Source organism: Mus musculus, chromosome 7, assembly GCF_000001635.26.
Source record: "Mus musculus strain C57BL/6J chromosome 7, GRCm38.p6 C57BL/6J".
NCBI lineage: Eukaryota > Metazoa > Chordata > Mammalia > Rodentia > Muridae > Mus > Mus musculus.
In genome coordinates, this window is record NC_000073.6 from 129,267,898 (window position 1) to 129,284,438 (window position 16,541).

Here is a 16,541-nt window from a genome sequence, read left to right on the forward strand (position 1 = left end):
TGTTAATCCCTAATGCTTCAATCTAGCCTCAGGCAGATATTTTTTGGGCAAGGGCAGAAAACGGTTACCTTCTTCATCAAAATATCACAAGAACACAAAATATCTCTAGGCTACTTAGCAATATTCTTCTTTGAAATCTCATGAGCCAAGCCATCATAATTAATCTACATTAATCTCAACACCAGTGTGTTTTAGGGTCCTTCTAGTATGGCCCATAAAGTCCTGCTTAAAATGTTCAACTGCTTTTCTAAAGTCCCAAAGTCTACATTGTGCCAACAAGGTCAGGCCTGCAACAGCAATGCCCCGCTCTCTGGTACCAACTTTGGTCTTGGTCATTGTTCTATTGCTGGGAAGAGATACCATGGCCAAGGCCACCTTTATAAAGAATTTATTTAATTTGGGCTGGATTCCAGGTTCAGAGATTTAGTCCATTATCACCATGGCAGGAAGCATGGTAGCATGCAGGCAGACATGGTGCTAGAGAAGTAGCTGAGAGTTCTACATCTGGATCCACAGACAACCAGAACGAGACAGAGCCATAGGGCCTGGCTTGGGCCTTTGCAACCTCAAAGACCACCCCCAGTAACACAGTTCCTCCAACAAGGCCATACCTACTCTTACAAGGCCACACTACCTGATCCTTTCAAATAGTGCTGCTCAGTGTGAGCCCATCACCACTTTTATTCACATCATCACAAGGGACATTGCCAGAGGCTGCAAATGGAGTTAGAGATAGCCATGGCCTTCATTGAGGAATAGTGTGGTACCTTGGCCACAGAATTAGGCCTGCCCCTTGACTTAGAATTCTGGGTGGGAGGGGGAGTGATATATTGAAGTACCAAAGTAAAGGTGTAAAAATCCTCACTTGTAACCCCTTCCATGGGTGTTCTGTTCCCAATTCTAAGAAGGAGCAAAGTGTCCACAGTTTCGTCTTAGTTCTTCTTGAGTTTCATGTGTTTTGCAAATTGTATCTTGTATTTTGGTTATTCTAAGTTTCTGGGCTGCTATCCACTTATCAGTGAGTACATATCATGTGAGTTCTTTTGTGATTGGGTTACCTCACTCAGGAGGATGCCTTCCAGGTCCATCCATTTGCCTAGGAATTTCATAAATTCATTTTTTTCATAGCTGAGTAGTACTCCATTGTATAAATGTACCACATTTTCTGTATCCATTCCTCTGTTGAGGGGCATCTGGGTTCTTTCCAGCTTCTGGAAGAAAGGATGGACCATCTAGAGGCTGCCATAGTCGGGGATCCATCCCATAATCAGCTTCCAAACGCTGACACCATTGCTTACACTAGCAAGATTTTGCTGAAAGGACCCAGATATAGCTGTCTCTTGTGAGACTATGCCAGGGCCTAGCAAACATAGAAGTGGATGCTCACAGTCAGCTATTGGATGGATCACAGGGCCCCTAATGGAGGAGCTAGAGAAAGTACCCAAGGAGCTAAAGGGGTCTACACCCTATAGGTGGAACAACAATATGAACTAACCAGTACCCCCAGAGCTTGTGTCTGTAGCTGCATATGTAGCAGAAGATGGCCTAGTCAGCCATTATTGGAAAGAGAGTCCCCTTGGTCTTGCAAACTTTATATGCCTCAGTACAGGGGAACGTCAGGGCCAAAAAGTGGGAGTAGGGGGTAGGGGAGTGGGGGGGAGGGTATGGGGGACTTTTGGGATAACATTGGAAATGTAAATGAAGAAAATACCTAATAAATTAAAAAAAAAAATATATATATATATATATGTGTGTGTGTGTGTGTGTGTGTGTGTGTGTGTGTGTGTGTGTGTGTGTGTAAATCCTCACCTGTAATGGCTTTCCTACACATCCAAGGAAGTCTGTATTGTATGCTAAATAAAATGGAACAGATCAAAACTCAGATGATCCACTTTGTAGATGGCTCTCAATTAAGAACATGGAGAGGATATTGTTACTATTAACAGACTCACTTTGAAAAATTTTTTTAAATAATGAGGTAAAATTTTAATGATGCATGTGATAGAAACCCTGCTTGTGGTCTGATTTGACAAATGCTAGAGAGGATGGCAAGGTGGATCTGTTGGAAGAGTGCACTTCCTCCCAAAGAAGATGAAGCGCTCCCTGAATCCCTTCATCTGTCTCTACCAGGACTACTCCCTTTATATTTGAAATGTAAACATCTTAATATATGCTATTAGAACAACACACACACACACACACACACACACACACACACACACACACACACACACACACACAAGCATAGTGAAGTGTGCCTGTAATCCCAGTAACTTAAGAGGCTGAGACAGGAGGATTGCCATGAATGCACAGCCTGCTTTGATGGCATAGTTAGTCACCAGCCTGGACTAGAGAAAAGCCCTTTCTCAGCAACACTTGCAGCCCCAGGCGCCCCACAAGGGTTACTTTCTCTGCACAGGTAAATTTTCTCTACATTTTTTGTCTTGAAGATGTTTTCTATCTGTGTTAATTGTGCTTGATTCTTTTCACTGGCTGTATGGATCTCCAATTTATTAATATAGGTATAGAATTTTAGAATATTTTAATGTTTTCTGTAACAAACAGCATTGCAATATTGCTGCCTAAGAAGTTTTTACAGTAGCCTTTTCTGGATCAAAGCCCTCATGTATTTTATATTTATCTGTACGTTAATAAACTGCTCATTCAAAATATGTGCAGGATGTCTGGGAGGGAGAGTAGCCTTTCCTTTCATGTCTCTCTGATCCGTTGAGCATCTTCTCACCTGCACACATTTTGTCTTCTATAGAAGCTCAGGCTTCTCTGGGAACGCCAGCTTGCTCTTCTTGACCTGCAGGGCATGCTCTGTGCTTTGTGGGTGCTATGGTTTGAATGTGAAATGCCCTCCAACCCGCCATGGCTCGTGTGACTGAACCCTCGGCCCTCAGCTGGTGGTGCTGTTGGGGGAGGATATGGAACCTTCAGGGCAGCGAGTCCTAGCTAGAGAAAGTGGATCTCATCTTGGCGTGGTGGAGGGAACAGGTGTTGAAGTTTATCGTCTGTCTTTCTTTGCTTCTTGGTCATGGCTATGCGAGCAAGCGGCTGCCACGCACTCTTACCACCACGGAGTTGTCTGTCACCACATTTTCCTAGCACAGTAAGTTATACGTCCTCAAACCACAAATCAGAACAAACGTTGGCTCTCTTAAATTGCTTCTTGTCAGATATTTTGTCAAAGCAATGAGAGAGGTATCCAGGATGACAGATATTAGACTTTCATGCATTGCAGATGTTGTCTATACTTCCATGATTTGCTTTGAAGTTTCTTTGTGATTTCCCTTATTGCATATGAGTTTTGATTTTGTTTGAGTAAATCTGCCCTTTTCCTCCTGAACAGTTTCATGCTTGTTTAGAAAGTCATTTCCTATCTAAATCAGAAATAGTCTTTGTAGTGTCTAGTATTTTACAGTTGTTTACTATTCATTCTTCAGTGTACTGGTTATTTCTTTTAGCTGTGTGTGTGTGTTTGTACACGTGATTGCATGTGTGTATATGCACGCAGGTGTTTGTGCACTTTGAGGACATGCATGGGAGGCCAGACGTTTCATCTTAAGACCCTGTTTGCTTTCCACCCTAGCTTTGAGGATTAGACCTCTCACTGCAACTGGAGTTCAGTAAAGATGGCAGTGAAGCCCCAGGGATCCTGCTGCCTCTGCCTGCCCAGCACTGGGAATACTCGTGTGCATTCTTCACAGTTTATGTAGGTGCTGAGATGGATTGCATCCTCATGTTGCACAGCAAACGCTTTACCAACTGATGCATCTTCCTGGTCCCTCCCTCTCCTGTCAGATGGTTTTTTGGTTATGAAGAGACTCTGGTTTTTCTCAGCAACATTTTCATCAGAGGCAAATATCATCTATCTGTGAGCTGGCAGTTGGATTTTATTCAGATTTTTCTATTTACCTGCTGTGATTCAACTGACATTTTAATTACCGTAGTTGTTGTTGTTTTTTTTTTTTTTTTACTATTCTGATATACATGTATATATGTGTGCATATCAAACACACACACACACACACACCTCACATATAGAAAGAGAAAGACACACATATAGAAAGAAGAGAGAGGGGGAGAGAGGGGAGAGAGAGAAGGAGAGAGAGGGAGGGAGGGAGGGAGAGAGAGAGAGAGAGAGAGAGAGAGAGAGAGAGAGAGAGAGAGAGAGTATCTTGAGGAAATCCCCCCCCCCCCCGGCATGGAAGCAGAGTAGTACAATGGTTAGTGCTGTAATCTTTGGCTTCATAATGTCCAGGTTTACAGTACTAATGTGCTATTAACTAACTGCAAACTAACTGTACAAACTTGGGAAGGCTGCTTTCTCTTTCTGTGTATTGGTTATCTAATAATTAATGTAGATGCAACGATGGTGTAAAAATAGCTTCATTGTACTGAAATCAAAGATGATAGCTTATTCCATTTATATAATTATGATTATCACTTTCTGTGTGGCTATATATAATGAGTTTTAAGAGTAAATATATATAGCTTGAACATAATGAGCAGTTTCTGTTTGTTGGGTACAAAGTTCTAAATATATTAGTGCAACTTGACTGGGCTATTCAAACCCTTACTAACTCATTCACCAATGTACCCTTTTATATGTGAAGGTGGGCTCTTTCTATCAGAAGAGAGTAATTAGAGCCTCTGGGTTGTTTTAGTGTTGCTGTTGAGATCATTGTTGTTTTGTCTTATTGCTGCCAACATTCCTTGTGCTTATTTTTGTGCTGTTTCATAGTTTTACACGTCTCCCCTGCTGCAGTTTGAATATGTTCCCAGTGTTCCCAATAAATATGTGTTGGAAACATAGTCTCCAGTGTACCAGTGTTGGGAGGAGGGGCTTGATGAGGGGTGCTTAGGTAACAAAGCTCTACCCCTCAGGCCAGTTATTAAAGAGCTCAAAGCTGTCAGTTCAACTCCTTGCTCTCATCTGCCCTCCCCATCCTGTCTTCCTTGTTCCAGGGAGTGATGGAGCACAATCCACATTGGAGGGCTATGCAGGAACACTTCCATTTTTATAAATTACCTAGCTCCTAGTATTATATTGTAGAAACATCAAATGAGCTAAGACATTCCCAAGCTCGTGTATCTTGCTCTTAACTGAGTAGCTTACAATATTTTTGTTACTATTTCTTTTCTCCATAAGTGATTTATATGTTATAATTTCAATGTCAATATATTTCTAGTTAATATACCACTTTTACCTCCTGATGAATTTAACTTGATAAAGCTAATAAATTTTCCATTTTCTTTGTAAAATGCCTCATTCTGAAGTTTATCTAACATTAATGTATTTTGGCATTACCTTTCTTGAGACTAGTGTCTGCATGAAGTATGCTTTTTCTATTCTTTCAATTTCAACATACGTTTGTTGTTCTCTTTTTATTCTTAAAAATGTTTCTTATAAACACTGTATAGAGCTTTATAAATTTTATTCATTTGGATAGTCTCTGTCATTAATTAGAAACACTAATCCATTTATAGTTAGTGCAATAATGTCTGTTGCAGGTTTAAGTTGATTATCTACATTTGAGTTTCACTTATTCCATCTATCCTTTTCCCCTCTTTCACTATTGTCTTTTAGGTTTGTCAAATATTTGTTGATAGTCTCCATGACCTCCCTTATTTAATTTTAAACTTATACGGCTCAAACACATATTACTAGTTTCTCTAGAGATCAGGGTGTATTTTTGAAAATCAGCATCATCCATAAGTCAGTCTCACATCATTTCATGTGCAATGTAAAAACCTATGACATCATACTTTCTTTTCTCTTTTCAGCCTTTGATAAATTATCCTAGATTTTGTTTTAAATTATAAGTCCCATAAAACATTCCAATAATCTTTCCCTTGGATTTCAAAAATTAATCTACTTGATCTTTTGTAAATATTTACATTTTCCAAAACTTTGAGTTATTTCTTTCAGATTTGATTTTCTGTCTGGGATTGTATTTTTCATGCTTGAAGAATTTCCTTTAATATTTCTTGTATAGTTTGCTGGAAATGAATTCCACTGGCCTTTATTTTCTTGCAGTTGTCTTTATTTTGATCTTACTTTTAAAGCTGTTTTGGCAGCTACAGACTTCAAGGTTGTCAGTTTCTTTTAGCATCTTGAGGCTGTCTTTATGTCCTGTGTGTGCTCCATTGTTCCCGCTGTCATTGCCCCGTCCGAAATATGGCACATTGTTACATTTGACAGTTTTAAGACTGTTTCTCAGCACTTTGTTTTCAAGCAGTTGGACTGTGATGTGCTTGAGTTCATCTCATTTGCATTTTGCTTGCTGGGTTCAATGAGATTCTTCAAGCTGTGCCTTCCTTAAACCAAGCGAATAGTCTAAAGATGGTGGCTCTCCCACCCCATGTTCTTAATGCTTCTTCTCTTCTGGTTCTGTAGTAGATAGTTTGCATCGTAAGCTCAGGAGCTTTGCTCTGTCTTATTCTTGGCTTTCCACGTCATAATTCAGTTTAAGGGACCTATCCTTAGACTGACTGGTCTTCATTTTCACTAATTCCTTACTCAACTGTGTCGATGCTGCCTCTGAGCCTGGGCGATGAGTGTTTCATTGCAGAAGCTCTTTTCCGTGGTAGTTTGTTTTTGTTTTGTTTTGTTTTGTTTTGTTTTGTTTTGTTTTGTTTTGTTTTTGTTTTGTTTTGTTTTGTTTTTGAACCTGGTTGTTTTTTTGAGTCTTGGTTTCTCTGTTGACGTTTTCTAGCTGTTCACTTGTGCTCATTTTTCTTTTTCATCTTTTAACATTTAAAATAGACATCAAGACAATTTATAGCTTTGATTTTTTTCTCTTGTTATATAGGTAAGATCTCTTCCCCTTAGTCTCAATCCTTCCACTTTGTTTTCTGTGTACAGGCTCGGAGACTCAGGCATTGAAGGGACTCCAGATTGTTTCCCCCCCTGGGAATGTTGGGTTGGTTCTTGCTTACACTTGATTTGCAGGTGGCTCACCTTCACCCTCAGAGCCGAGTTCTAGGCTGTGTGAGTGTCTGCTTTGCCTTTGATCCTATGTTGTATCCTTTAATCTTGGGATATGCTCTGTCCTCTGGTCTGCCTCTTCGGGATTTCAATGGAAAGTTTCATTTGGAGAAATTTCAACTCACGACTTATCCGGTAGCATGGTTAGCTGCTGAAATCTCTGCTGGACTCTCCAGGCTGCAGCTGTTCCTTCCCTCTGGGATCCTTAGAATGTCCTGTACATTGCAATTTCTTAGTTCCAATGATTGGTAGGAAACTTCTATGCATAATTTTGGATCCCTACTGTGGTTAACCTCCTTTACAGGGAAGTTTCTTTATTACATTAGTCATTATTTCATCTCTATGCACTATTTTTTTCATAATTTCTTTTCCTATTTTGTTTTGTTAACTACTATCTTCTGAGGCTCTTCAGCCTGGGTATGGATTTGTATTTATGATTTCACTCTTACTAACAGAGGTTTTCAGGAAAAAAAAAGTCAAATTCCATCAGCCTTGAACTAGATGTCTCTTTAATAACATTTTCAAGAGGGATGGAGAGATTGCTCAGCAGTTAAGAGCATGTATTGTATTACTATTGTACTATTCAGACAGTTGAGGTTCAGTTCCCAGCACCCACATGGTAGCTTACAACCATCTGTGACTCCAGTCCCTTGGAAATCCAATGCCCTCTTCTGGCCTCTGTTGCTACAGGCTCCTGCGTGGTGAATATACATACATACATACATACATACATACATACATGCATACATACATACTACATTCAGGCAAAACACTCATACACATAAAACAAAATAAATCTAAAACAAAAATAAGATTTTAAAATTATTCCCAAGGGTTGAGGGTATAACTCAGAGTTAGAGCACCTGCCTGTCAGTTGCAAGCGCCTGGTTTTGATCCTGTGATGGTTTGTATATGCTTGGGCCAGGGAGTGGCACTATTAGGAGGTGTGGTCTTGTTGGAGTAGGTGTGTCACTGTGGATGTGGGCTTTAATACCCTAGTCCTAGCTGCCTGGAAGTCAGTATTCTGCTAGCACACTTCAGATGGAGATCTAAAACTCTCAGCTCCTCCTGCACTATGCCTGCCTGGGTGGTGCCATGTTCCTGCCTGGATGATAATGGACTGAATCTCTGAACCTGTAAGCCAGCCTCAATTAAATGCTGTCCTTATGAGAGTTGCCTTGGTCATGGCGTCTACTCACAGCAGTAAAACCCTAACTAAGACAGATCTCCAGGGGAAAAATGAACATTTTGGACACAGTTCTTGTGTTTCATACACAAAATTGCCATCAGGATTTGGGGATGTGACTGTTGGCAGAGTAGTTGTCTAGCATGTACAGGTTCTACCCTCAGCGCTAGATAAACCACACCGACTGGTACGGACCTGCGATCCTAGAACTTGGGAAGCAGAGGCAGAAGGATCACAAGTTCAGGGCCATCTTAGCTATATGATCAGTTTAAGGCCACCCTGGGCTACACAAGATGCTGCCTCAGATAACAAAACAGAGCAATGACTACAAAGGTGACATCAGTTCTCAGTTTTTATTATAAAGATTTATGGATTTTAGATTCATAGTTCAAATGGCCTTACTTACTAACATCTAAAATTGTATGTATTTTCCAACATTCACTCTAGCCTTTACTTAATGTGATGTTGTGTCACCCAATCCAGCCCCATATTACTAAATATAATACTGTTGACAAAAATTCCTAAAATTCCCACACTTACGCTTTTGTTTAAATAATTTAAGGACCTGGCTTCTGGATGTGTTTACCTTTAATCCAGTCTGGTAGACAAATGGCAGGCTCTCCAGTAATGCGATGAGAACATGCAGAGTTAGACTTTTAAATATTAACACCGTGCTTATGAAAACCTATATGGAAGAGAAATGTGTTATCTTTCCCTTACACGAGAGCTCCTTTCACTGCTTGCTAAAAGTGGCAAATGGTAGCAGGGAATGGCTGGGAGAGGAACACGATAGCATTACATCACTCCCTGAGTTCTTACTGTGTTCTGGAGATGTGATGAGGCCCTTGGCTGCTGTCTCACAGATTCACAGCAGCTGATATTGCCTGCATTAGACCCATACAAGACCAAGCTAGCCAAAGTTCCGGAATAGACAAGGGAGAAACTCACCTGGCCCCAACCCTAACTCAGCAGTTATTGGTAGTTGAGTTGAGAATTGGCCAGAGGTTGGGGGTAGAGAAGTAGGGTGGTGATGTCATAGTTTCTGTAAACTCTACACAAACCCTGACATCGCTGGGAAGAGGGAACCTCAGTTGAGGAATTTCCTTCCTCAGACTCACCAGTGGGTACGTGTGAGGCATTTCTTTCTTTTTTATTTAAATAAATCTTTTTTATTAGATATTTTCTTCATTTACACTTCAAATGCTATCCCCAAAGCCCCCTATACCCTCCCCCCCCTGCTCCCCAACCCACCCACTCCCACTTCCTGGCCCTGGCATTCCCCTGTACTGGGGCATATGATCTTCACAAGACCAAGGGGCCTCTCTTCCCAATGATGGCCGACTAGGCCATCTTCTGCTTACATATGCAGCTAGAGACACGAGTTCTGGGGGTACTGGTTAGTTCATATTGTTGTTCCTCCTATAGGGTTGTTGACCCCTTTAGCTCCTTGGGTACTTTCTCTAGCTCCTTCATTAGGGGCCCTGTGTTCCATCCAATAGATGACTGTAAGCATCCACTTCTGTATTTGTCAGGCATTGGCATAGCCTCACAAGAAAGAGCTATGTCAGAGTCCTGTCAGCAAAATCTTTCTGGCATATGCAACAGTGTCTGGGTTTGGTAGTTGTATATGGAATGGATCCCTGAGTGGGGCACTCTCTGGATGGTTGATATAGGAAGCTTACCCCAGTGTGGGAAGCGCTGTGGCTGGACAGGTAGGCCTGGGCTGTGTAAGAAAGAGAGCTGACTATGCCAGGAGAAGCAAGCCTGTAAGCAGCATTCTTCCATGGTCTCTGCTCCTGGCCTGGCTTCCCTTGATGATGGAGTGTAAGATGTGAGCAAGGGAACCCTTCCTCTACTTTTGGTTAGTGTTTGACCCCAGTGATGGGAAAACAAAGCAGAACATGCAGGGTTGATTGTGTTTCTTTGCAGGGGCGGCTGTCGGAAGGTTCCCATGCTCCAGTGAATGGCGCAAATGGGCAACACTAATTTAGTGAACACATACACACACACACACACACACACACACACACACACACACACGGGGGGGCATAAAGCTAGGAAGGGGGCAGGTTGTGGGGTATTTGGGAGAGGTTGGAAGGGTGAAACGAGGAGTGATATGATTGTATTTTATTATAGGCATTATTAAATTCCCAAGGATAAATTTTTATAATAAAGGTTTTTTAGAAGAATAATTTTTGTTTAAGTCCTCAATTAACTCTACAAGTTAGGAAGGTTTTTGTCCTCCACTTTTTTATTATTTTGAGATCATAATTTAATTGTTCCTCCTCCCTCCAAAGCCCCCAGAGGTTTACACTTTCTTTCTTCCTTCTACAATGAATTCCTGGCTCAAATAGGGTAACGACCTCACCCAAGAGCACACTCCCAGGAAGTGAGATGGCCAGTGCTTGGCAAGAAATTTGAAAGCAAATGTTTTCTAAGTTGGGACAATTTACACGAGATTCGAGATTGGGCAGAAGAAAAAGAGGTGAGTCAGGCTTGAGGCTTTCTGATAATGAAGTGGCCCTGGTGACCTCAGGGGAGCCATGGGCATGAAAAGATGGATATGTTCTGAGCAAATGTAGCCTTGACATTCCCAGATAGTGCTAGGACAAATTATCTCATGCCCAATGTGCAAGCTAAAAGAGACCTTGAGTAAGTATCCTGCATCTTTTTATTTTAAATTTTCTTTGTATTTTATTATTATTATTATTATTATTATTATTATTGTTATTATTAAAACAGGGGGATTTGCCAAAGCAGTGGTAGGGCCTTTCCCCATCTTTCCTCCTCCTTCATCCCAAAAATGCAAATTTCTGCAGTGTGGGCTTGTCCTTCCCTCCCCATTTGTCTATATTAAATTTGTATGTATGTATATATATATGTGTGTGTGTGTGTGTGGTATATGTACAGTCACGTCATCATGCTTGCATGTTCGTGGGGGTTCATGTGTGTGTGTGTGGCACACATGTGTGTGGAGGTATATAGTTATAGAGTTCCATTCTCCATTGCCATTCATTTTCTACATGGAGGCAGGGCCTCCTGCACAGTCTGGAGCTCGCCGTGACTTTGACTAGGCTCTGAAGATTTCTGTCTCTGCCTCCTGTGCCATGCTAACACACCCACCCTGCCCTTTCATAGGTTCTGGGGGTTCAGACTTGGGTCCCCACACTTGTACGGCAAGCACTCTGCCCGCTGAGCTACCTGCCTGGTTTCTTTCCTTTCTTTCTTTTTTAGGATCATCTGCAGGCAGCTGTATTTCTGGACAGATTTCAGGGAAGCATCTTGGGAGGGCTTCTTTTCACTAAAACCAGATCCCGCCCTAAAGAAAGGCCTGGTGTTCTGCTCAGCACAGCCGTCAGACTTCCATAGAGTGCACAAGAACTGGGTCAGAGTTCATAGAACAAAATGGGGCATGAGTGGGCCACACCCTTAGGGTGCAGTCTTTCCACTTCCTGGTCTCCCTGGTGTGATCTTTCCCATGGGAAAATGGATGCAGCCTAAGGTTCATTCGGGGAGGGGGGCACTTTTCTGTGTTGGGGTTGGGGGATCCATAGGCCAGCTTGAAAGCCCACTTCCTCACTTAAGATAGCATCCATGGCTTCACCTCTCCTGCATCATACAGATGACTGAGCTTAGTGTGTCAGATACTGTATGAGGCCCTGGAACCAAGGTGAATAATATCATGTGCTGTCGTCACTACTCCACATTGTGTCATTGGTGGACAAAGCAGGATCTTGAGATCCTAGGTTGTCATGGAGCCGACCTCACTTGCCTGGGAAATTTGTCGTTATGTGGGGTACTTGCTGGAACAGTGATGGCTTAAAAAGTAGAGCTGGGGACTCAGGAGGGAAACTGGGCAGAGCTGGAGTGAGAAGAGAGTTGTGGGCCTCAGGAAAAACCTCATTTATGGCTAGTTGTGCTCTCATCTGTGTAGCCCCGGCTGTGGCTACTGCCACCTGGTCTGCCCTTTGGGTTCTCTCCCAGGTGTCCTAGCATATGGCTGCTCCTCCCCGTCCTCCTCTTCTTCCCCCTCTCCTTGGCTTCTTTCTCCCTGCTTCCTCCTCTTTCCCTGTTCCTCTTCCTTCCCCTTCCCTCTCTTCTTTTTTCTCCACCACACTCCTTTTCCCCCTCCCCCATTCCCCCTTATCTTCCTCTTCCTGTCTCTTCTTCCTTCTCTCTCTACTCCCTTCATCCCTCCACTTTCCTCAGGTGAGGCTCTTCCGCTTACGTGCAGTTAAACAATCTAAGCCACCATGACAGGTTATCACACCAGTGATGTCTCACCAGGGAGACGCTGAACCTTAGGGAGGGCTGGTCACTTTCTTGTGCTCATTCTCCAATTCTTCTGTGGCCATGGCTCTGTTGCTTCAGGTGAATGGAGTGCTTTCTCTTGAATCTCCCACACTTTGGTCTCTGTATCTAACAAACCATTGGGCAAGATATACTTGAATCGTATGGCAAAGATCCAAGGACCCGAGCCAGAGGCCCTGGGATCCTGTTCTCCATCTCGTTTTGGGTTCCCACATCCTCTCCTTCTTCAGTTTGCTAATCTGTAGAGAAGAGCTAACAGTATAGTTATGGGCTGGAATCTTCAGGCATAAATGGTGGGACAGTTTTGCCTGGCACAAAGGAAACACACTGAACACATTACCAATATCTCTGTATTCTCGAGAACCCCCATCTTTACCACCGGATGTATTCTTTTTTAAATGTATGTGTATATGTGTAAGTGCTCTCTATGTTTGTGGGGGATGGGATGCAGTGCCCATGTGCAGGCACTGAGGTCATAGGAGGATGTCAGGTGTCCTGAGTTGTCACTTTCTGCTCTATTCCCTTGAGTCAAGGTCTCTACTGAACCCAGTAGAGTTAGGCAGTCGAGTAAGCCCCATGTGAACCTTCTATCTTTACCTGCTCAGCACTGCGGTTACGGGAGCACATGATCCCACCTGACTTTTTACATGGGTTCTGTGGATTTGAACTCAGATCTTTGTACTTGCTCAACAAACATTCTTACTCAGTCTTCTCAGCCCCAGATGTCGTCTGTGCCCCTCCTCCCAGTAGTTCTCTTGTTACTTGGACCCTGTTCCTGCCTGTGAAAGCCACCTGTTTATGACCATCTATCTTAGTTTACCACAGCCCTGGGCTCTTCTTTAGCAAGTACAGTGTCTCCTTGGATGTCAGGAGACTTTGCTAGAAAACAATGTCTTCCTTCGAGTAGCCAAACTAAAGTGGATCAAGAGCCTCAGAAGAGCCTAGGGAACTTTGCGAGTCTTCATCTCAAGCGTGAGTCATGGCTTTTATTTTCTTCTCAAGGATGTGAGCAAGGCGAGTACCTGTTTTGAATTAATCCAGATGAATGGTCCAAATATATATATGCTGCTGAGTCAACACTTCCAATTCATGCCTCAGGGCTTCGCCTTCCTTCTCTGTGAATCTGAAGGTATGTCAAATAGCTTTTGGATTAAATTTAGTTATTTCGAGTTTAAATACAAGGAGAACTTGATGAGGGCTGTGGTTGGTGTTCCCACTGCAGACCTGGACTTCTCCTCTGCCTCCCCCAAGCAGGGACTCAGAAAGCAGGTCTTAGCTTGTACAGACAGTGCTGGGTGAGATTGCATAGTGGATACTCAGGACCTAATTCAATGTTAGATATAGCCAGTCTGAGTGTCATTTGTCCTTGTGGCCTTGGATCAGGACTACAGTCATCCTGCTGTGTGGTATGCCTTCAGGATCTGAGATCTCTCTGGCACATTGTAAATGATTAGGGGATAGTTACTGAGAGAACAGAGACGGAAATGCAGTGGCTTCCAGTCACCTTTTCACTGCTAGAGAAAGGTGCTGTCTCTGTTAGGATGTCCTGTGCCCAAGAACAGAATGGTGACAGCCAAGGCTGGAGTCTCAGGACCATTGGCTTTTCCAGGGAAACACGTACTTAGGAAAGAGGTGGCTTCAAGACTCTCTGTGGATGTTTCAACTCTGACACCTTCCCAGATAGGTGACACTTGGCTTATCTCCACAGCATTTAACCCCATGGAGGCTATTGTGGGGATGACAGGGGATGATGAAGTTGTAGCCAGTGAGGGTTTATAGGTTCTTCCTCCTATGCCTATGTCACAGCTTTGGCTCCATCCCATCTTCTGTGAAGGGGACTCTAGTAGAATTCAGCCCATCTCTCTAGGTGCACACTGATAGCTAAGTCCGGGTACCTCTTCCACCTCTTCATGACCGAAGCACCCGCCTTGCAGAGCCACAGATCTGAAATGTGTTTTCTTTGCTAGAATCCTTTTATTTTATCTTAAATAAAAGATCTCTTATGAAACAAATATAGGAAAGTTATATAATACAAAGGGAAAAGTGGAAAAAATGAAATTATTTATGATCCTATCACCAAGAGGAAACAAGTTAACATTTTGATTATATCTTTTTAGCTTTTTCCCCTCTTGCTTTTATAATACAGAATGCTTCTGCACAAAAGATGTGTCTCCAAATGAAGCCCCCCAGCTGCCTTTTCTCTGACGTTGTACCCTCTCCATTTGCCTGCCTTTGTGGAAGGATATTTTCCATCAACTTGATTTTTTTGGAATACTGTGATATAGTCCATTAAATTAAGGCAAAAAAATCCTAGACACAGCTAGCTCACTGGTGCTGGAGAGGAGGAGACTATGTCTGGCTTTCCCAGGATGTAGAGAACATGATGACAAACATCCTGGACCACCATCACTGTGAACATCTTGTCCTCCTTTCCTCAGTTCCTTGAAGAGGAACTTCTGTGGAAAAGGTTCCTTCTACTCCTGCCAAACTACCCTTTAGGAAGGCCAGTCCATTCCTCTTTATCTTCACGTAATCTGACTGGTTCTCCCATCTGCCCTGCTCCAATGTCCCATGTGGGCACCCTTTCACAGAATAGTCTATGCAATGTTTCATGCCTGTGTGTCTCTCCATAGCATTGTTCTTTTATTTTCATGTGTGTGTGTGTATGTGTGTACATGTGTGTCTGTGCAACATGCTTGAGATGGCCAGTGGACAGCCTTGATTGTGCCTTGCTTGAGACGGTGCCTCTTGCTTGTTTGCCACTGTTCACATCTGGCTAGATGGCCACAGACTTCCAGAAATTCCCATGTCTCCACCTCTAATTTCATCCCAGGATCAGTAGGGTATTGGGCTCCTGCTACTGTGCCTGACTTTTACATACATCCTGAGGGTTCAAACTTGGTAAGTCTGTGTATCCAGTGAGCCATCTCCTGAACTCTTTTCCACACCTGGGATCTGAAAGGAAACCATCTGTCTCTAGTTGGCATCCATGTATATCATGCCTTTGCTCAGCAGATGGCACACTCCGTGGGTACTGGGATCCTTCTTGTTGGGGTCATTGCTGCCCTGCAATACCCACCCACCCCCGCCCCCTACCTTAGATGTTCCAAGATGCCTTACTCATCTGGTGTGAAGAGAATGAACATCTACTTGCATCATTGGAGACACTCATTATTATCATGCCCTAAAAAGCCATTAGCAGGGAGGCATGGTAGTACACACCTACAGCCTGGCACTCTTAGGGTAGAAGCAGAATGGTTGTGAGTTCGGTGCTGGCTTGAGTAACTTAGGAGAGCCATCTTGAGCATCATCTTGAGATCCCATCAAAACCAAGCCCAGGATGTACTTCATCGATGGCATGATTGTCTAACATGTACAAGAACACAGGTTCACAAGTTCAGATTCTAAAGAAGGATGATAATCAAAACATAATCTATGGCTGGCCATGGAATGGAAATGAGCAGCCCAGGGACTGTCCAAGGACTGTAATCATTATAGTGTCTTATAGCTTATAATAGTGGTTCTCAGCCTATGGGTAGTGACCCCCATGGGGGGGGTGGAAGTTATCAAATGACCCTTTCTCAGGGGCCACATGTCAGATAGTCTTTGTATCAGAGACTTACACTAGTATTCATAACAGTGGCAAAATTATGAAGTAGCAACAAAAATACTTTTCTGGTGGGGGTCACAACTCGAGGAACTGTATTAAAGGATCGCAGCATTAGGAAGGTTGAGCACCACTGACTTAAAATCTCTTCCTTTTTGAAAGGCTGAGACAGCAGGTGTGTAAAGCAGGTCATGCGTCCACTTCTGACTGGCAGCTGATAACCTGCCAAGGCCTTGAGAGGAGATAGTCCCTAGTTAAAGCTGCGTGCTAAAAACCCGCAGGGTGGCTCACAAGAGTCTGTAACTCCTGTTTCAGGGGATTAACACCCTCTTTTGTTTCTGACAGCACCAGGCATTCATGTGCATAAATATGTACACAGATATATATGCATAGACACGCACACATATATAGAGTTAAAGCTGTCTTACACATAAATAATA

General features: G+C 42.9%; 1 protein-coding gene across 6 annotated transcripts in view; it reads left to right on the forward strand.

The window, feature by feature from the left end:
- Positions 1–16,541, forward strand: part of Plpp4 (phospholipid phosphatase 4) — a 135,023-nt gene that overhangs the window by 11,508 nt on the left and 106,974 nt on the right. Inside the window, exon 2 of one of the 6 annotated variants that reach the window (XM_030242728.1) lies at positions 13,497–13,623. The exons of the other annotated variants lie outside the window; for them this stretch is intronic. The gene's annotated coding sequence lies outside the window, so the exon portion shown is untranslated. The remainder of the gene's footprint in view (positions 1–13,496; positions 13,624–16,541) is intronic. 6 annotated transcript variants of the gene reach the window in all.